The following is a 22618-nucleotide window of genomic DNA, read 5'->3' on the forward strand; positions in this document are numbered from 1 at the left end:
TTTTAGCAGACCTATATTTTTTTCCAGTGAGTAACTTTAGGCTTGGCGACCATATCAAGGACGCGTAGTATGCAATCGGCCGGCCAATTGCTTTGTAAGTATTAATGAGCGTTTCCTTGTCTTTAGCCCAAGTGCTGCTGGCAAGCGACCTGAGGATTTTATTACGGCTCTGGATTTTCGGTACAATTGCGGTTGCATGCTCTCCAAAATGTAGATCCTGATCGAACGTCACACCCAAAATTTTAGGGTGTAAGTCAGTCGGTAGCGTGATGCCGATGTCGGGATCAAATAGATTATATTGCACTGAATGGTGGGTGATAAACGCGAGACCGCCTCCATTTCTGCTCTCGCGATCTTTCCTGTGGACGTTATGTGTTTGGGCTCTTGGATCGATGCAATGCGGATATTATGCCGTTGCATGAAATCAACTATCTCCGTGATCTTCCCACTTAACCCATTATGGGTTAACCCATACGGGTCGTAAGGGCTGGGTGACTACGTCTGAGTTGAGGGAAGCCAGGACGTAGTTGCTGTTGTGGCCCTGGGACAGGACGTTTCTGGGTAAGCAATTGGGTACCGGTGTAGTTGGGTTTGCGGCCTAGTAGCATGGCGCGATGAAACCCGTCGGGGGGCTGCCGTCGCTGAGACCAGAACATTTCGGAAAGTGGCACCGTCCAAGACAGGAGCTGCTAAGGCGCCGAATACGGGTAACCCTTGGGCGTAAACAGCAAGGAGCCACAAGTGATTTATAAAAGTTACGAGGACGTCGGGTTTTGGGGTCTAGCCCAGAACATCCTGTCCGATGCAACCATCCCTTGCACGTGACACACTGACAAGAGTATGACCGTCCTAAAAAGGTTCTTTTCCGGCAAACCCCGAGTCGCTCAGGTACATAGAACCGGCGGCCTTGGGAAGCGTCAATTTCTTCGTATTCTTCCTCGTCCTCTATTTTTTCAAACAAAACAGTTTAGATTAAAAACAGAAATATCTTTGGAGATGGCTAAACAACATTTACCTTTGCAATGGTAGACTTCCAATTGCATCCGAGCAAATACAATTGTAGAACCTACATTGTATATACAGTATGTATTTGTGTATGTATGTAGATGGTTTGTAATTATTTTTTACATTGAAATCAAAGCACTTTCGCCAGCTATTAAAAAAAATTATAAGCTAGTGAGTAAGTACATAACCGTTTTTCAGGGTACTTCTAGTACTGCGAGCACATAGCTGTTTTCGATCACTTCTAAACCAAAAGAGATATAAAAAACTGCATATGCAGAAATGTGGGCTATATATAGTGATAATAAAATATGCAATAAAAAAAATTTGGAAAAAAACACATAACTGTTATTGTTGGCGCAGCGATAATATGTTTAATAAAAAATTTATAAAAGTGCTGAATATGCGCTGAATAAAGCTTCTACGCAGCCGACACATTTTACAAATGCATGAATTGGTCACAAGTTTGAACTTTAGAAAATGCATATTAATTCTGATTAGCTGAATGTAATTATTTACATTTAAGATTACTAGACATAGAAGTTAACTAAAGCTGTATTAAGCCAAATGTTGTAATTGCGCTAAATCTGAATAAGATTATTAAAATAACTTGCTAACAACTAACTGCTAATAACTTACAAGAAGATGACATTCCAAAATGTATGCAAAAAGTTATATAAAGGCGCTGAATAACGTTTCTATGCAGCTGAATAACATTTTTGGCAGCTGAATGTATATATAGTAGATTATAAGATGTGTTTCAGAAATCAAATCGAGTTCAGAAGTCTTTTTTAGCGAGCTTCAAATATACCGTTCACTTATAAAAATTGCTTATAGACGCTCAAGCAAAATGCATAATTCATTCTGTTTATCAGTTGTATTAATTCTTTTAGACTAAAAAATACACAAACCAGTTATAACACTCAGCACTTTCGTTCGATTTATTCATGCTGAATTCTATTTTTAGCATACGATTCAGCGTAATTTACAATCGCCATGCAAGCATTGTACTTTGAAATTTATTTTTAGCTTTTACATACATTATAAAAAATATATAATATGAGTACATATTATATAGCTAACAACAACAACTATGCACATTCGTATTTATTTTTAGCCTAGCGATAATTATCATGCAGCTGTAAAGTTTCTAAGTACGTACTTGAAGTTTTCTTGAATTTTTTTTTAATAAGTTATAATTGTTATAAATTTTTTTTCTTATGAAAATATTATTCAAATGCTAACCCAGCCAACATTTTTTGAAAATTTTGAACAGAAAATATTTAAATATCATACCCCAAGATGATTAAAAACGTTCAAATTTAAAAGCATTTTCTGCTCGAAAATTAATGTATCGTCGGGAGAAAAATGTACCATAAATGTGGTTATTCTTGAATAATCATTTATGATTCCTATTTCGAAACGCTTTTTATTCATATTTGATATCATTGTAAAATTGAGCTTTAATAGTTTTAAAGTAGTGTTTGACTGCTTTTCACAGTCATTTTCTGATCATATTCGTGAACATATTTCAATCGTTTTGGTTGAGATTTTTGAATCATTTTTGAATGCAATTATCATGCATTTATTCTTGATATCTCATTCAAAATAAGATACTACATAATAATCTTATTTCATGAGGGGAAGAAAGAATGCGGAAGTGAGCTATTCGAACCACAGGTAACTCGCAAAGCAACTTGATCGATATACCTACCTACATCTACGACTACAACATGCAACATCAGTTATTATCGTCTACATCTTAAAATACGGATCCGATACGGGATGTTGAAGCCGTATCCAGGTACATATGTCAAGATAGTTTCATTTACCTGGGGCTCAAATAACTTTCAACACCTTTGTATTGTCCAATCATTATGTATTTTCCGGGAAGCCGAAGGTGGAAAAATAGTTGGGAAACTCTTCGGTCACGAGCAGCATTACATTATTTTTTGTCCTGAAGCATATCTTTTGTATAAATAATAAAAATTTTTATATATTTTTTCTTAGCTTCATGATTGAAAAAATATGTGTATGTGAAAAAAATAAGATTTTTAATGAAAAGTAAAATTTTAACAAGTATAAAATTCATTATTCAGTCAACAAATATATTCATAAAAGATTCAGAAAGCTGAATTAAAAATTATTAGAAATTTTTGATCACCTAAAGTAAAAACATTTAATTCAAATATGATTCCAAAATGTGATTGAAAAACTATATTCAGTTTTTTATCATCAAATGTAAGCAAATTTGATTATTCTTTTTGTTGATATTTATGAAATATTAAAATTTAATCATCAGAGGACTTCAAAAATTATTCCAAAAAGTGATCGAAAAATGATTTCCAGTTTTTGATCATCAAAAGTATTTATGTTTGATTATTTCATTTGTTCAATTGTATGATAACTCATTATTTAGTCAGAAAGTGTAATCAAATTGTATTGATATGTAGGGAAATTCAAAATATAATCACCTAAATGCTGAGTGGGTAATCTACTTTGCGCTACACCCACACACACACACATCGTTTAATTTACAATAAAGTATATATTTAATAATAGTAAATATGAATGCTACTCGTATGTTTTGCATAAATTTCTGGCTGAATATTTATTTTACTGCTTATATTTAAGTGTCGATGATTCATAAACGCAATGAGCTGTATTAGCATATTTACTGGAGATTTGAGTAGCCGTTTAATACTATGTTCAAACAGAAAAATAAATTGAGGAAATATCGATTTGAATTGAGTGCCGTTCATACAACTCGATTTAGCTTACACAATAGTAATTTGATAGCTAGTTGGCTCATCTATACAGCAAGAACATACCTTTGTTCAGACTGTCAAAATGTGCGTGTTGGTATTAGGCGAATGATATGGAATGAAAACATAAAACTTTGAAATTTTTGTATGTTGTAAGAAAATGTGTTCAAGGTTTTGGTTTCATTTTGAGTTTGCCATCTTCTTTTGACAATCCCTACTCCAGTGAAATGAAAGACATAAAATCAGCTGATGAGATGAGCCAACCATATAGTTCAGCCGTGCTTAGCTGACGTTTAAATATACTCAATAAACACACTTTACAATGTTGCATTTGCAGTTTGAAACAATTTATTACGCAATTTTTTTTAAATTGGCAATTTATTATTACAATTTATTATATGACAAATTGCGTAATAAATTGCCCAAGTAGTATAAATTGGCAATTTGGTGTGTGTTTGAACCTAGTATTAAGCGATTTGCAATATATTTTGCTTTTGAATATGTGCTGAATTAAAAAGTACCCAGCTGAATTGTGATTACTGTGAAATGTAACATTTTTGTAGTTGGAAGCCATGCTAGCTTATGTAGACATCACAATTCCGACGTGAAAGTTTTCAAAGTGCTAAATTTAGAAGTAACATGCTGAATTGAGATTTTTGATTCAGAAAATCTGATATTTATAAGACAACGTGTGCTTAATAGCCATACTAGTTTATCTAGTCACAAGAGCTCTACCGTGACTGAAGCTGAATATAGTTTTAATGTGCTGAATTGAAAGGAAGCGTGCTACATTAAGATTTTTATGCAGAAAAAGCTGATTTTATGTAGTGAAATTCGCTTGAAAGCTATATAGGTATGTTTTCTGAACATAATACACTTCCGTGTTCAATGAAGCTGAACAGCTTCTAGTTTGCTGAATTGAAAGGCAGCCGGCTGAATAGTCATTTTTGTGAAGCAAATGAGACATTTATGAAGTAAATTGCGCTTAGCGGAATATAGGTGTATCAAGGCGAAATGGGCTTGTCACTGCTGAAGCTAAGTGGAGTTTTAATGTGCTGAATTGAAAAGTAACATGCTGAGTTGAGAGTTTGGAACGAGAAAATCTGACATTTATAATCTAAGCTGTGCTTAATAGCCATACTAGTTTTTCTAGTCACAAGAGCTCCGCCGTGACTGAAGCTGAATAGGATTTTAATATGCTGAATTGAAAGGAAAGCAGCTACATTAAGATTTTTATGCAGAAAATGCTGATTTTATGAAGTGAAATGCGCTTGAGAGCTACATTATGTAGTGAATTATAAATAGTTTTTAATGTGCTGCATTGAAATACAGTCTAGATACAATGACATTTCACTCAGCAGACTAAATAGTATTATAATTATCGATTTGAACATCGGCAAATCGCTTTATATCTTTAACGCGATATATATACACACAGTCATATCTTTAAGACTCTGTTTACACTCAGAAGCGATTGTCTAGGCGAATAAAGTAAGAAAAACAAATCTCACTTACTCAAATGCTGGTCAACTTACCAACTATTTTTAGACCGTATGTAAACCTTAAGTTCGATACTTTTTGTGATTTTCAGTACTTTAAATAGTGAGCCGTCATCAGTAGGAAAGATATTTAGTACTTGTGTGTTGAGCAGAGCTCACAGAGTATATTAAGTTTGATTGGATAACGGTTGGTTGTATATATAAAGGAATCGCGATAGATATAGACTTCCATATATCAAAATAATCAGGATCGAAAAAAAATTTGATTGAGCCATGTCCGTCCGTCCGTCCGTCCGTCCGTTAACACGATAACTTGAGTAAATTTTGAGGTATCTTGATGAAATTTAGTATGTAGGTTCCTGAGCACTCATCTCAGATCGCTATTTAAAATGAACGATATCGGACTATAACCACGCCCACTTTTTCGATATCGAAAATTTCGAAAAACCGAAAAAGTGCGATAATTCATTACAAAAGACAGCTAAAGCGACGAAACTTGGTAGATGAGTTGAACTTATGACGCAGAATAGAAAATTAGTAAAATTTTGGACAATGGGCGTGGCACCGCCCACTTTTAAAAGAAGGTAATTTAGAAGTTCTACAAGCTGTAATTTGGCAGTCGTTGAAGATATCATGATGAAATTTGGCAGGAACGTTACACCTATTACTATATGTACGCCTAATAAAACTTAGCAAAATCGGAGAAGGGCCACGCCCACTTTTAAAAAAAAATTTTTTTGAAAGTCAAATTTTAACAAAAAATTTAATATCTTTACAGTATATAAGTAAATTATGTCAACATTCAACTCCAGTAATGATATGGTGCAACAAAATACAAAAATAAAAGAAAATTTCAAAATGGGCGTGGCTCCGCCCTTTTTCATTTAATTTGTCTAGGATACTTTTAACGCCATACGTCGAACAAAAATTAACCAATCCTTTTGAAATTTGGTAGGGGCATAGATTTTATGACGTTAACTGTTTTCTGTGAAAATGGGCGAAATCGGTTGATGCCACGCCCAGTTTTTATACACAGTCGTCCGTCTGTCCTTCCGCATGGCCGTTAACACGATAACTTGAGCAAAAATCGACATATCTTTAATGAACTTAGTTCACGTGCTTACTTGAACTCACTTTATCTTGGTATGAAAAACGAACGAAATCCGACTATGACCACGCCCACTTTTTCGATATCGAAAATTACGAAAAATGAAAAAAATGCCATAATTATATACCAAATACGAAAAAAGGGATGAAACATGGTAAGGTAATTGGATTGTTTTATTGACGCGAAATATAACTTTAGAAAAAACTTTATAAAATAGTTGTGACACCTACCATATTAAGTAGAAGAAAATGAAAAAGTTCTGCAGGGCGAAATAAAAAACCCTTAAAATCTTGACAGGTATTACATATATTAATAAATTAGCGGTATCCAACAGATGATGTTCTGGGTCACCCTGGTCCACATTTTGGTCGATTTCTGGAAAACGCCTTCACACCACTCCCTTTTAAAACTCTAATTAATACCTTTAATTTGATACCCATATCGTACAAACTCATTCTAGAGTCACCCCTGGTCCACCTTTATGGCGATATCTCGAAAAGGCGGCCACCTATAGAACTAAGCCCCACGCCCTTTTAAAATACTCATTAACACCTTTCATTTGATACCCATATCGTACAAACATATTCTAAAGTCACCCCTGGTCCACGTTTATGGCGATATCTCGAAAAGGCGAACACCTATAGAACGAAGGCCCACTCCCTTTTAAAAATACTCATTAGCACCTTTCATTTGATACCCATATTGCACAAACGAATTCTAGAGTCACCCCTGGCCCACCTTTATGGCGATATCTCAAAACGGCGTCCACCTATGGAACTACGGATTACTCCCTTTTAAAATACTCATTAACACCTTTATTTTGATACTCATATTATACAAACAAATTCTAGGGTCACCCCTGGTCCACCTTTATGGCGATATCTCGAAAATGCGACCACCTATACAACAACCACCACTCCCTTTTAAAACCCTCATTAATACCTTTAATTTGATACCCATATCGTACAAACACATTCTAGAGTCACCCCTGGTCCACCTTTATGGCGATATTTCGAAACGGCGTCCACCTATAGAACTAAGGCCCACTCCCTTTTAAAATACTCATTAACACCTTTCGTTTGATGCCTATATTGTACAAACAAATTCTAGGGTCATCCCTGGTCCACCTTTGTGGCGATATCTCGAAACGGCATCCACCTATGGAACTAAGGATTACTCCCTTTTAAAATACTCATTAACACCTTTCATTTGATACCCATAACGTACAAACGCATTCTAGAGTCAACCCTGATCCACCTTTATAGCTATATCCCTAAATGGCGTCCTCCTATAGAACTATGGCCCACTCCCTCATAAAATACTCTTTAATGCCTTTCATTTGATACACATGTCATACAAACACATTTCAGGGTTTCCCTCGGTTCATTTTCCTATATTCTTATTTTCCCTTATGTTGTCACCATAGCTCTCAACTGAGTATGTAATGTTGGGTTACACCCGAACTTAACCTTCCTTACTTGTTTTTTAATATTTTCTATAAAAAAATATATATAGGTACTGTGCTTACTTGAGTTTTTTCTTTACCTGTTCTGTTTAGTACTCGGTAAATGCTACTGGAATATTGGGCAAATAGTTTTTTTTTATGAGAAGTACGTGAACTGAGAGTGAGACTTTAAATATGTAGCTGCTATCGATTCCTATACTCCAAAAAGACAAATATTTGTTTCTTTCTTAGAGGATAAGAAATGAAGTTTTATACTCAGAGAGTTTCACAGATTGGGGTGTTTAAAAAAATGTGATTAATATAAAAATTATGGGAAAGGGAAGGCAAATATCCCCCCAAGCAAATATTTCGTATATTCGTCGACTATTTAAAGGATTAAACTCGTGGCTAATGTAATCAAGTTCGATTGATTTGATTAAATATATATCCAAGACACAAAAATCCAGCGCAAGACGCCACGTGTGTATTCATCCTTAACAGATGTGCAGGAATTCTATCAGCTCTCAGCCTGTTTTTTGAAATTGGGGTGCACAGAGGTCACACTGCCAATTTGTAATTAGTGTCATTAATGTAGAGATAAAATTTCATTTAAACTTTAGGCGAATGTTGTTGGTGGCACTCTCTAGGGATGTTTTCATTCTGTAGACTGCTTCAAATATTCAAATGAGCTTGCTTAAATAACACAATGATATATATAAAACGCAGCCAAGGTGTCGCCAGAGCACAAACAACAAAGTCAAACAAATTCTGAAAGAAATTTTTTAATTTTTTCAAATTCTCAGCTAAATATGTATGTTTATATTTGATTAACACTAAAAAGCGAATATTTACACTTTATTTTTGGTTCGAGCGCCCCTCCCTTCGTCTATCATTCATTACCCATAAACTTCAGCACATAGCCACAGACGATATACCCACATAGGTGCTGTCGCTTAAGGCGCATCAACCTTAGACGTCGACGCAGCTAGCGACTTTATAATGAATAGCGCGCGTTTAGTGTTGTTAAAATATTTTACATACACATAGATTCAAATTTATGTAGATCATTCCCATTTGTACACTGTGCTTGAATGTGTAAACGCATACGTAAGTTTGAACGTTTGTCTGTACGTCAACTAGGCGTTACAATTTAATTTTATGTGATTGTCTAGTCTAGCATTTACAGTTGTCTAGTAGTGCCGCCCTGCAAATGATAACTGTCTGGCTATAGTGCAGTGACTGTGCCGATGTCTCACAAATACCGCCTATCATACTGAGGTTATTCGCCTGAACTTGTTTATAAATTGATATCAACAACAACAACTAGAAATTTTTCATTTACTTTTGGTGTTTTTTAGCTATTTATATTGCGCTCAAAAATGTATAAAAAATAAACAAAATATATCGGACATTTAATATACATACATACGTTAAAGCTTTGGGAACGAAAAATACATTCGTGGCTAGACAAACGTTACAGACAGTATTTGACCTGAAAGTCGAAAAGCATAGCATTTAACATAAGTGACATTCCTAAATTTAGCTAGAAACAATATTTTTATACAAAAATATACTCCCATGCACAATCAATGCTCTACATACGAAGAAAAGCTCAAATAAAATATTTGTGCTACGTGGCGTATGAGTATCAAAGGTCCTAATTCCACTCCAACGCCCCCCCTATCCCATTTCAACTTCAACTGCCTCTCCTAATTCCACTCCAACCCATTTTTCTTCTTATTTTTTTCCATACCTTATTCCATTTATCCCACTCCCACTCCCAAGCTACTTTCCGCTTCCTCTCCCGCCACCACTACCTCTCCCACTCCGACTCCCAATCCCACTCGCTCTCTCACTACCAATTCCACTCGCTCTCTAGCTACCATTTTCACCTTCACTTCTAATTCCACTCCAACTCTAACTTCCCGTTCTAAGCCAACTCCCACTCCAATTCCGTTTCCCATTCCGAGCCCCGCATCCCTTCCATATATGGAATCTTTATACAAAATATTGAATACCTGCTTCAAAAAATTGCAAAAATTAATTAAGCAAATTAAGGTCTGCCTTGAAAGGTGGCGTGGCACCGTCCACTTTTTTTCTGAACCATGCGTGAACCATAACCAACGAAACAAAAAACCAAAATAATCGGAATCGCTGAAGCCGTTTTTGAGATTTAGCGTCACCGTCAATTACGCACAAGAATTCATACATATATAGACAAATATTATCTTCAACGCATACAATTATGCCAACTTGAAGAATAGATATTTAAATTTCAAAACGCAAAGATTTGCGCTCGTAACTTTCCCATCCTTTGAACTGCCCAAGCACAGGCGCATTGAAATATTCTATGCATAGTTACGTGTTCTTATTGTTTGTTCAAGCAGGCAAAGTTTGTTCTACTCATTTTAAACATATTTACAGACACTATATCAAGTGTGCAGCACTTTACTGTTACAAAAAAGCCCCGTAGGCAATGAGAAAGTAAATGGAAAGAGCGTGTAATATTTTCAAACTCTTTAACGCTATTTTGATGCTGTCATCGAAACCTTAAGCGTGGCAAACTTTTACATGTGTTTTTTTATTTAGCGCTGAACATTTAACATCTAAGCATTAAATTCAATGTTTAATTTTCAATTCTCTTTACTTTCCAAATTCTATACACACGCGGTTGGCGGGCTTTTACCCTGCACTATTGGGAATCATTATTACTAGCTGTATTTCGTTGCTAACTAGTACAATTAAAACACTAGCTAGCTTACCGAATTGCATAGAAAGCAACAATAAAAAGTAATCGAGTTGAGTTGGCTAAGCGCTTTCAGTTGAAACCGCTTAGGTAATTGTCGACCTGTTTGATAGTGTTGTATAGTGTTGCATATTCAAAAATAGGGCACTATTGTGAACGAGCGAATGAAACGAACATACGAATGTGCAGATAAACAAAAATAACAAAATAACAGCATGGCGGTAGGGTGACATACATACAAACAAACACACGCATTTCATGTATTTTGTTGTTGTAATTCTCTAGTTGAGTGTCAAAAACATACCGCGCTAGAAGTAGAAATGTCATAGCAGCTAAAAAAAGTAACAATTAGCTGATAAACCTGTACCATCTGTATGGTTTTGGTATAATGAAACTGTTTAGCTAGTTAAAGCGTTTTTTTCAAGCTCGCTTGGAAAAAAAAACACCTATTATTATGGTGATGCTATTCAAAAAAAGTAACTCTGAAATTATTGTGAAATGTGTGAAATAGAGAAAAACATAAATTTTGATATCAGGTCTTATCATAAACAAATATTTTATTAAAAACAAATTATTCGGACCAATTCTAAATATCCTCGCGGAATTTTGTTCTCGCGGATTTTTTTATTCCCGCGGAAAAATTCCTCCAATTCTGTTCTCCTAGGGAGAACAATAATTGGGGAATAGGAATTTCGAATTTTCGAAGTCAGCTGTTTTGTCAATTGAAATTTCGTTGCACATTTCTTATTTTGTTTAAAAAATTGAAAAGTTTAATTATTGTTGCAAATTTGTTGGAAATTAAGAAATAAAATATAAACATTGCACAGTATTTATTGCATTTCATGTGGTATTCACTGAAATGAGTAATGAATTGGTGCCACAGCAACATCAACAGCGGAACATAAGAAGAAGACGGCCGCACACAAATCTGCCGGAGATGCCTGCTTTCATTCAGCAAAGCAATTTTCTGGCGGCCAAGTTGAGTTGAATTCGTCCTTCATCATATGCCAAAATCTATTTAAGCCTTATTAAAAAATCCTTGCGCAATTTCTGGATGGCTGCATCAAATTTGTATACCAAGAGCTCTACCATTGCTTATGATATACTTTTCAACTTAAAATAAAGAATATTGTGGTTGTAGTTGTTGTTGTATTAGAAGTGAGAATATTGTGGTAGAATATAAATACATCTTTTAGCACAAATAAGTGTTCTTTCTTAAAATAACCAATTTCCTTTAACTATTTTGATGCATTCCCTTTAATTTAACAAGTGAAAAAACTCCTATGAAATGGCAGAGAAATCTCCCTCTCCCTCACATTCATAATACCTACTTTTCTCCCATAACCGGTTTCCGCTTTTTCGAACATTGTTTAGAATAGGAGGAAAGGGAGAAGTGAAAAAACTCACAAGGAATTTTTATTTAGAATACGAGGAATGAGAGAAAGGAGAAAACTCGCACGGAATTTTCGTTTAGAATTGGGCTGATTAAGTTTCTTTGAGGTGGTTTAAGCTAAAATGAATTGCAATCGCGGGAAAAATTATATTTGTCAAGGTAGACACAAGTTCTGAGGTCCCTGCTTCAAAAGTTGAATGGACTGAGCACTTAGCTAACCAACCAATATTTATATATAATGCTATTTCACTTACTCTACCGGTAAATGCTGCACAACAACCAAGTGAGCAGATGAAATACAAAGTAATTTAAACATAACCAACACATATATATAAATAAAGCAAATCGAATACGAGACTTAGAAGAACGAAAAGTAAATAAGCACCTATTTGGGAAGGCTGTTTCCGAAGTCTACACCCTGTTAGTAAATAATGACGAGCCAACTGAGTGGTATATAAGTAGCGTCAATGATCAATCAGTTTGATTTTAATTTGTAAGTGAAAAATGCGAATACATTGAATTGAGAAGTTATACTGCCATTGTGATTAAAATCCATTTTGTGTAAAGAAGGGATAATAGATAAGTCCGAATATCATCAAAAACGATAAATATTTCATTTTCGGTGCAGCATCATTTGTCTTAGTATCAGACAAAACTCGAACCTGAACCGAATATTCAGCCGCACCCGAAGCGAGCTCAAACTGTTAGAAAGAAAAATTAAGAAGCTTAAGAACATGTTCACTTTTAATCAGTTGAACATATACTTCCATAGCTGGGTTCGAATATTTACAATACGAAGATTTATAAAATGGTAAATATCCTGTTGTTGTTGTTGTAGCGATAAATGGCATCGATGTTAATGGCCCTATGCCCGTAATAGATCTGGTATGTTCTGGTAACAAGCACCATTAAGGTACAAGCGCAACCATCTCGGGAACGATTTATAATGACCATATTGAACCTTCCAGGGCATCCCGCTCACCCCAGTGTAAGTAAAATAAGACCAGCCGAGTGGTCGAGGAAATTTTGCTGCAGTCGGTATTTTAAGATTGTATATAAGCGCTGTCGCGTTGATAAAATTCCTATTTACCTATGTGAGTGTTCTTCAGTTACAACAACAACAATCGAAACAGCTCGTGCACTTAATAGTTCCGCTGCAACTTGTTAAAGTAACAAAATTAAAAATTATAATGCACTTTGAAATTCACTGTCACTCACGCAGCTACAGCACGTCAAGCGTCATTCCATCAAATACCCGCCCTAACCATTCCAATAAATCACCTCGAAATACCAAAGATAATTTTACATTTCAGCTTACAATAGCAACACTAGAACACACACGCCCGCTGCTTTGATTTAGCTTTCAACATTCGCCAACAGATTTTTAGTTCCAAGGGAATTTGGCTGAAATTCATTTAATTCATGACACCTGCTGCGTTTCTTATTTTACGTACACCAGCCACTGGATTTAAAATATTGCCGCTTTGCTACAATCTGCGTTCAATATATTTGTGTTTCATAATATTTATTAATTTAATTTTTTGACTTTTCACCAGCTTTGCTTTTGTTTTACTTGAAAATGATGGCTGAGTTTGTTTTAATGTAATTTTTGATTTTCCTTTATTGATATTATTTTACATTTTGTCCTTCACTTTCACGCATCACATGGTTGCAGCAATACAATTATGGTGATTGTTATTGTTTTTGTTGCTGTAGCTGTTGCTGCTGTCTTATTAATGTTTATTGTGGCAGCTGTTGCCGCACTTTTACTCTACTTATGTGGCGCTACACCAAATGACTGGCAATGTGTTAGTGCAGCGTGCATCGTACATTATCTGACAAGCATTTGTTGTGTTTGTTTGTTGTTGTTGCTGGCGTTAACTAAATATGGTAACAATTGCCAGTACAACCTGTAAACGCCATTTTCGGATGCTGTTCATTGGGTGGTTGTCGGCTGTTTTGTTGCACTCTCAACGGTGCTGGCGCTTGCCTCTTGGTATGGTGCGTACTTGCCGACGAAGTATTTATGTACTATGTTGCTGGGTTAGGTATGTTGTTGTTGTTGCAATATTAAACGAACGTCTGGTTGAAAGTGAAACTGTATTACAAGTTGGTTGCACGTCGCTGTTCCAGAGATATGTGGCATATAAAAAGTGTTGTTGTTGTTTTTGCACCATTTGCTGCATTTTGCCAGCACGTTGCTAATGTATGAGTTATTTATATATTTATATATATATGTATGCCTTTGTTTGTGTGTTAGTGAGGCAGGCAATGCCTCAACCTGTCATGTGCAACATAACGATGTGACTTATTGAAAGGAGATGACTCTCAAATGACATGTAAGCAAATATTTCGTATTAAATTAAAATGGTTATTAGAAACGATATTGTCAACAAGCTATTAAGTCTTCCTATACCCATAAGTTCATATAGAGATGTGTGGTGCCACAAAGATGAGTCTATTAATAATGAAAATCCAATTGAAGCACTTTTAAATAGACTTTAAAATAACAAAAGAAAACTGGGGATTTGTGCTAATATGAAAAAAGCACAGCTAACATTTCACAGCTGGTGTTAATACTGATGGACTAGCTCCAAAATTTACGATTATCTTTCTACTATTGCCAGTTTTTAATTTTGCGTGATTTAACATTGTCACCTCACCGTGAAAAAAGCAGATGAAGCAATTATCAGATACAAAAAAATATTGAACATAACGTTTCATAGTAATCTTAGTTTCCATGCAACAGCAATTGTTGTAACACAGAGCCACAACAATTAAACGTTTACGTTTCTTTTACTACAGACAAACTCGTGAAGCCTTCACACGTTCCATTACGTCCCAGTTATCTGACCTTTACTATTTGAGAGAGCGTGCTGGAGCATAATTCATCAGTTGCCTCTTGTTTTACCCAGAAGAGGTCATCTGGAAGCAGGAACTGGAACTGCGACTTGGACTTGGGCTGGGACTGGGACTGGAACTGGGAATAAAGGATGGAGAAGAATCGGAAGAACTAGAGAGAAAGGAAAGAAAGAGATAGAATTTGATGAAGATAGAGAGATAGGTATAGATGGAATAGAGAATAAGTGTGGGAAAAGACAGAAAAGGAGAAACGAAGAGGGAGGAGTGAATAAAAGGATAAGGAAAAGGGGGAGATTAGGGGAGGGAGAATAAGAGGAAGAACTTATGTCAATAGAAAAAAGTAAGGGCGGAACAACGTCTGCCAGACGGACGGGACTGGAACTGGGAATAAAGGATGGAGAAGAATCGGAAGAACTAGAGAGAAAGGAAAGAAAGAGATAGAATTTGATGAAGATAGAGAGATAGGTATAGATGGAATAGAGAATAAGTGTGGGAAAAGACAGAAAAGGAGAAACGAAGAGGGAGGAGTGAATAAAAGGATATGGAAAAGGGGAGATTAGGGGAGGGAGAATAAGAGGAAGAACTTATGTCAATAGAAAAAAGTAAGGGCGGAACAACGTCTGCCAGGACTGCTAGTGTTTTTATATAAATAACTATGGAAAAATACCGCTATGTTGATCTGGGACTGCAGAGTGTTATTTTAAATCAGGAAAATCGGCCTTCTAGATCTACAGTGTTGCTCGAAGGAAGTTAGGTATTTTAATTTTATAAATATTAAAGACAAAATACCTCCGCCCTTCTTGTAAGACTTTGTTTGATACATCAGCTGGCAAGGGCCTAGCTGAGGCGTCTTGAGATTGCATATGACTTATATACTTACATATCGCGCATCTAGATCAATAGGGAGCTAAGTCAAAAATTTAAAATTTAGAAGTTATGGGTACCTCTGAGCTTCTCAATTTGATACCTACTGAACTATATACTCCATTTACTAATACCTCTCCTCATCAGCGCGTTTTCGAAACATAACGATTTTTTTAGTTGCTCTCTGTTTTTATCTAGATGTGCGATATGTGCATATATAGAGAAAACTATAGTTTAATCAAAAACAAAATTTCCGTTGACATAATCGCATACACCGGCCGGCGTTTAGTTTTCTCTTCTAACCCATTTATTTTTCTAATTCAATTGCTTATGCAGGAATCTTGCCAAAAATTAATTGCATATGCCTAAAAGCAATTTAACAGACCTGCTTTTAACTAATACAAACAAACAGTTTTCTCTATTATTATTAATGTAAAATAAATTTAATGTAAACAGCGGAAGAGCTAATTTTGGGCGTATGTTTGCAAGGGCAAAGTTAAAAAGAAATGAACAAATTTTCAAACAGTTTGGTATAGATTTCAAGTAAGTGTATATGAATACATTAGAGTGGTCCAACTCGTAGAGAATTCCATTTCGAAAGTCCATTGATTGTAAAAAAAAGTAACAGTTCTTTTCCCACTTCAAGTTTCTACACTGAAAGTCAACGTTAGTGGAGTCAAAGAACGAAAAGGCAAAGAGTGTATTGGCAAAACAAAAACAAACTAGAGTAGAGCTCACAAATATAAACAACTCGAGAAACAATTACCAAAAAGTTGAATGCAACAGGGATGCAGCTGTGAAAATAATAATAAAAACTAAAATTAATTGAGAGGTAAGAAAGTATGAAATATATATACATATGCTTTGCATTTGGTAACAAATTGAAAGAAAGCGCAAAGTAAAAGAGCAAGTGCAAGTTGGCCAGTCCTTGGCATCCAGCTGGGAAAATGAATGCAAAGCAGCAAGGCAACTCAGGAGGAGCGGAAACAAAATTGTAAACAAATTGTAGGTGCATTTCAACAGCGGAAATCGAGGCATATGAGCATAGTTATGTATAATATTATTGTCATTGTATTTTTTGCTGTTTTTGTAACTGTTTTTTTTTTTTTTGTATGGGCAGATCGCATCAACATAAATCTGAGTACTATACAAATAATAATGAAAGCCCCAAGCCATCAACTCAATAACAAGTAGCCACAACAACAAAAATGACAACACAGCAAGCCTTTCAAAAGTCAATAAAAATGAAGCAGAATAGAATTTCAGCCCATTTCAAAGTGACTTGACGTGTTTAGTAGTGGACCCAACACAGTTGTTTTGGATCTGTCTGCTGCCTTGTTGATCTGTCTATATGAGCATAATATAGTTGGTATGTTATTTTTATTTCAGCTTCGTTTTGTACTTATTTTCTCTTTTTCTTCCTTATCGGGTGTTTTTTTTTTGTATTTGTTTCAAAGTGTTTTGTAGTTTTTTTGCAGCCAAAACTGGATTTTCTAAAAATAGACCGTGGGGAAATACTTGTATGCGCACCATATGTGCCACAAACTAACCAACCGAGCAGGCAGCCCAGCAGCCAGCTAACGAGCCTATTGATCTAACAGTGAGGCAAGCGACCGACAAACGGAGCATGCGACAACAACCAGTTCATCAGAGTCAAAAGCATACATCCATAAAATGTATTTATAATGGCGCATGTGTATGAGTGTAAAATTTTAGTGTGCAAACATGCAAAAAAAGACAAATAAAGAGCCATAATTGGCACAGGCGTAGCTGTCAACTTAGCGTAGGGTTGGGTTTTTTTACTCTACATGTACTTATCGATACATTAGCCGTGTTTTTTTTCACGCGTATATCCGTTTACGGTTAAACTTGATATGGACTGCTAAGCGACAAACTTTAAATACACCTGTGAAATTGCTGCGCATAAATTTTGTTCTACTAAATTTCAATACGCATTATACTCAGATGTAACTGAAATATGTGTTTTTGTTTCACCCTCCACACTAATTCTATGTATTCTATGTGTGTCCACAATTCATTGCAACTGATTCAGCTATATGTTATACCCTATGGCCAGCAGAGCGTTGTGTCTCCGCTTTTCGGTACACCCTGTTACTGTAGCTAGTTGTTTAACCACAGCCGCTAGATGGGTCTCCTAAGCATTATCTATGCGAGGATAGGCGTTTTTTTCACGCGCAAACGAAACGTATACGCGTGTAAAAAACACACGGCTATTATTATTTTGAGAATTCTATCAAGCGTTATTGGAGATACATGCGGTGGAAACTCTTCTCTAATTGAGAAAATGCATATTCTCCAATCAATCTCAACTAAAAAGCGGAACGGAACGGAACCGAAATGCCGTTTTGAAATGTTCGTCAATTTAGATTGAAGTTGAAAATACACTTTTGAGTCCACTTTGAGGAAAATATACAAAAGATAAACTATGCTGGAATTCTGCAGCCATTTAGAAGCAACGTAGGAAAGCTCCTATAAAGAATTTGAATAAGAAAGTACATCTGTCAGCCCGGTTCGTTGTTCTGGGCATCATTCAAATTTATTCAGTTTTTTATTTTATAACTAATTTTATTGCTTATTTGACAAATTTTTGTTCTTTCCATTTCTCTATCAGTTGTGTGTGGTTATTTTTGGCGGCAGACACCACGTTTAGCATGCGATAACCAAGAGCCAAGAGTAATGCGGTAGTTACTCACGAATGTACGTACCAAAAACGTGTCAGCTGACACGACCTATGTTATGAGTGTACAATGTAAACGAAAACTCACCGACGTGCAACGCCCGTACGTACGTAGCCCGGAACGTAGAAATCAAAACAATTTGGATTTTTTCCGTAAGAACGTGTCAGCTGATCGCTCTCTCACTAGACAGAGTTGCCTAGTTAACATTTGTGCGCTAATTTTTGGCCGTTTGCAGTTTTATGCAAAAACACCTAATTAAAGTTTGAAAAATTGTGAAAATAATTCGAAATAATTATGTAAAAGTGCAGATTATAAATATGTGATCTATTTATATTTATTTAATATTAATTCCAGCCTTTTACAACATCAAAAATTAAATTGGAATAAGTTGATGTTTCCATAAGCATGCATGCAAAATGGTCAATGGCAACAGTTCTTGTATGTAAACGAAACACACACAAATATGTTATGTACATATACACAGACGCACACATTGATTCCTATGGGCTTGAGAGTTCGGTCAAACGTGCTTCGTACGACAAACGTCCGTACGTACGGCACACGTCGGTGGGTAACTGCCGCATAAGTAGGTGCCTACAAATGTATGTATGTGTATGCATGCAAATTCGATCTCACAATAATTCTATGTGCGGTGTATTTGGTACGAGGTGCGCCACTACAAACCCGAATTCGAATCAAATATGCCTTGCACTCAATGGCGATTGCAACTCTAAAGAAACAAATTGTAAAATGTTTCAGCTAATGTGTGTAGCTACGCTGCTTCTCTTGATTCGCTACAATTTGTTATATGTGACCCGGCCTATGAAAAGGTGGCATATGACACACAAAAAATTACTACTACTAAGAAACTGAAGAAATGCATTGTTTATCTTTAACAGCTGTTTCTCGCAATTTCTTTTTTGAGTCATAAGCCACCTTTTCATAGGCCGGTTCACATATTTGCTTAGTTTATTTCAGAGCTTATAAATTCAGCAAGCCCGTTGTCATGCATTTGTTGCTCTTAAAATATGCAGTCGTGAGCTAAGTGCTAAGCATTTGCATTTAATGTGTGTGTGAGTAATGTTAGGAGTAAACGTGTATGGTGAGTGAAGTGATGAAGCACAAACTAGGGATCAAAGAAATAATGTCTATAAATACGGATGTAAATGTGTAGTATTTAGGAGTAGTCAAATTTTAAATTTGTGTATTTATAGAAATTTTCAAGAAAGTATTCGCGGAGGTTGATCTGTTAAACGCTTTTGACACAGTCACGATAGCTCTTTATTCGAAGACATTGAGGGATTATCTCTTCCTCCCCCAAAACGCTTGACCACGAATTACTAGAGTGAACGGCAGGCGTCGTATAGATTTAGGCATGAAATATCTCAACATAGAAGGATTAAACAGGAGGCGCTACAGCGTGGTATTCAATACCTTCTTCAGAATAATTTATACACAAAAGCTCTCTTAGCCACCCCAGGAGGGGGTGGAGACTAGCTCTCTTGTCTTGCTCATTTTTTCGCCACTCGTGATTTGGCATTGTCACTGACCAAATCTACAGCGATCATAGTCACGTCAGCAAAGAAGCAGATTACACAACTATTAGATATCCACCACCAGATATCGAAAAAACTGGTCGTAACGTCCAATAGTTGTCACACCTCCATGCACTTGCAACCGCAATTCCATCTGAGAACTCATAAAAATCCGTGAAACGAAACCAGAAGTTCTACTGCCATTCCCAGAAAAAAAAAAAAAAGATTTGAGTACGAAGTAGTTCTAAAGTTGGATGTGCAAATATACAATTTTAATTTACCTTAGGCTCTCCTAGGGTTTGGAAAAGTTTTGCCGGTTTCTTATCGCTAACAATCGATACAGACGAAGTTTTTGTTTTACTATCGGATTAATATCGATAGTGAATTTTTGACGTCGGTTATCAGATTGTTATCGCCGAGTCCTACTAACTCGAGCCAATTGTTCACACCAAGGGAATTCAAATTGTTTTCCACCTAGTCCTTTCAGCGGAGTGGGGGCCGACCTCCCCCTGCTTCCATAAGTGGCTTCCGACAAGAATACTTTCTCAGCCGGAGCGTCACCGTTCATTGTCATAATATGGCCTAGCCTATGGACTATGTTGATGTCTTCCAATCAACGGCTTCTTGTCGGCTTGGTAAAATTCCGAGAAGAAATCGATAGTCATCCTATATCAAATCGATAATTTTTCGATAATTAGGCGATAATGAGCCGACAACAATTTAAAAATACTCCGATAAGAGGTCTATATCTTTTAGATATTAAGCCATCAGCTTTAGCTTAGCTAACTTTCCAATAACAAATCAATAATACCCCGATAATAAATCGATAACTTTTCGATATATAGTCGATAACTTTTTGATCGCAAATCTTTGGCCTGTCGATGAAGTTAAACGATAACCTTCTTTATCGATACAAATTTATAACACTTTGATGTCTATAACAAACGGATTGCTCGTTGATATGAAATGTATAACACGCCTATAACCCATCGACAGCAAACCCATCGATAACCAACCTTTTAACATTATACGATTTTGCAATAAACTAAATTTAACGCCTACATATCAAATGTATTTTAACGCTTAAACTCCCATAACGTTTCCAAGCATTTCTTAATTACAAATTTGATCAAAGTTATTAATTCAGCATCATAAATTGTATCAAACACAAACATTTCCAGATACATATTTATTTATTAACAAAAATATTCAATTAAAATATTCAGAGTATGCGCTGAGTGCACTTTCAAGCTGTTTATTGCATTCAAAATTAGTTTTCGGCAATTCAAAAACATTGATAATAACATCAAAAACTTAATGAAATCACATAAAAATAACAACAAATGGCTGAAAATGTAAAGAGTAAAGTAAAAAAGTATAGACAATAGGGCGGGCCATTTTTTTTTTTAGACATCAGCAAATTAATTGTTTTTTTTTTTTTGCATTTATTGAGGTTGGATTTTAAGAGTACAATTCTCAATGCCTCGATAATGGGGAATCTGTGAAAAGATAAAATGAAAAAAAAAAAATTTATATTTAAAATTTATTTTCATGTTATCATTTTACAGAATGTGCGTTTCAGGGGCAACTGCTTGAACTGAACAAAGCAGGGTTGTATCAAGAATATCAGCAAGATGTTCAGGGGCTGTTCTGAAAGCACGTAGTACTAGACACTGTAGCTTTGCCAAAATGTTAAGGGTTGATGGCTTTCTTAGGATGGGTGAACGTTCTTTAGGGTGGACCGTACTCAGAGCTATGCAAGAAACAAAGTCGTTGAAACAACACCTTACAAACTAGCCCGGCTTAATTCATTTAAATATGTTTGTATCTGCACTTGCATATGATGAATTTCATATCAAAGGCTGGAAAAAACGTACATTTTGAACCCGACCCCCTCAGAATTTGATGAAATTTTGCATGGGGTTACATCTTACCCACCCAAACACAACCTCATTTTTAGAAATTGCATTTTCGAAAAATTGTGGGCGTGGCAAGGTATCGAAATATCCGAAAATATTAGAAAAATTACGATAGGTACTTTTAAAGTGTGATTACTACGGAATGGCTTTACAGATTTCAAAGATCGTCATACCATTAGAAAGGTATTGAAATAAGCTTTCAAAAAAATACACTGTAAAAATTTTTAGTACACTGAAAAAAAAATTTTTTTAAATAAAATTTAAAACTGAAAAAACACTTCAAAGATCAAGCGATTTTAAAAAATAAAATTTTATTTTAGAAAGGTCTATTTAATATATATAACATATCTGAAAACTAAAATGGGGTTTTTTTTTTAATTTTTTTAAATAAATGCATCTCTTGGTTACTTTCTGATATTTTGATATCACACGTAAACTAATCAACCGATTTCAAAAATTTTTATACCGTTAGAAAGGTATTAAAATCACCTTTTGAAAAAATACACTATACAAAATTTTTATTCCAGTGGGGTGCACCCCCAGCTAACATCAAAACAACGGCTCGAATACTTCACGTACAAGGAAAAGGTCGGCGGCTCAATGTACTTGAGAACATGGAGATATACAAGTTAAAAACATTTGACGGCAGGATAATAAACGAACAAACCAACACTATCTCTGACGAAATATTTGAACCCTTAAAACTAGTTTACAAAAAACAGCACAAGCCAGAAGGTACAGCAACCAAACACGTAACAATGAACAAGCAAAAACGAAAAATT

General features: G+C 35.5%; 1 protein-coding gene and 1 long non-coding RNA gene across 20 annotated transcripts in view; one reads left to right on the top strand and one right to left on the bottom strand.

The window, feature by feature from the left end:
- Positions 1-22618, bottom strand: part of LOC137253736 (receptor-type guanylate cyclase Gyc76C-like) — a 205591-nt gene that overhangs the window by 41331 nt on the left and 141642 nt on the right. The gene's annotated exons all lie outside the window — the stretch shown is intronic.
- LOC137252444 (uncharacterized) lies at positions 15912-17578 on the top strand. The gene is made up of 3 exons (XR_010953560.1): positions 15912-16515; positions 16572-17052; positions 17141-17578. It is a non-coding gene; the product is annotated as an uncharacterized lncRNA (long non-coding RNA).

This window comes from Eurosta solidaginis, chromosome 5 (assembly GCF_040869045.1).
Source record: "Eurosta solidaginis isolate ZX-2024a chromosome 5, ASM4086904v1, whole genome shotgun sequence".
In the NCBI taxonomy this organism is placed as follows: domain Eukaryota; kingdom Metazoa; phylum Arthropoda; class Insecta; order Diptera; family Tephritidae; genus Eurosta; species Eurosta solidaginis.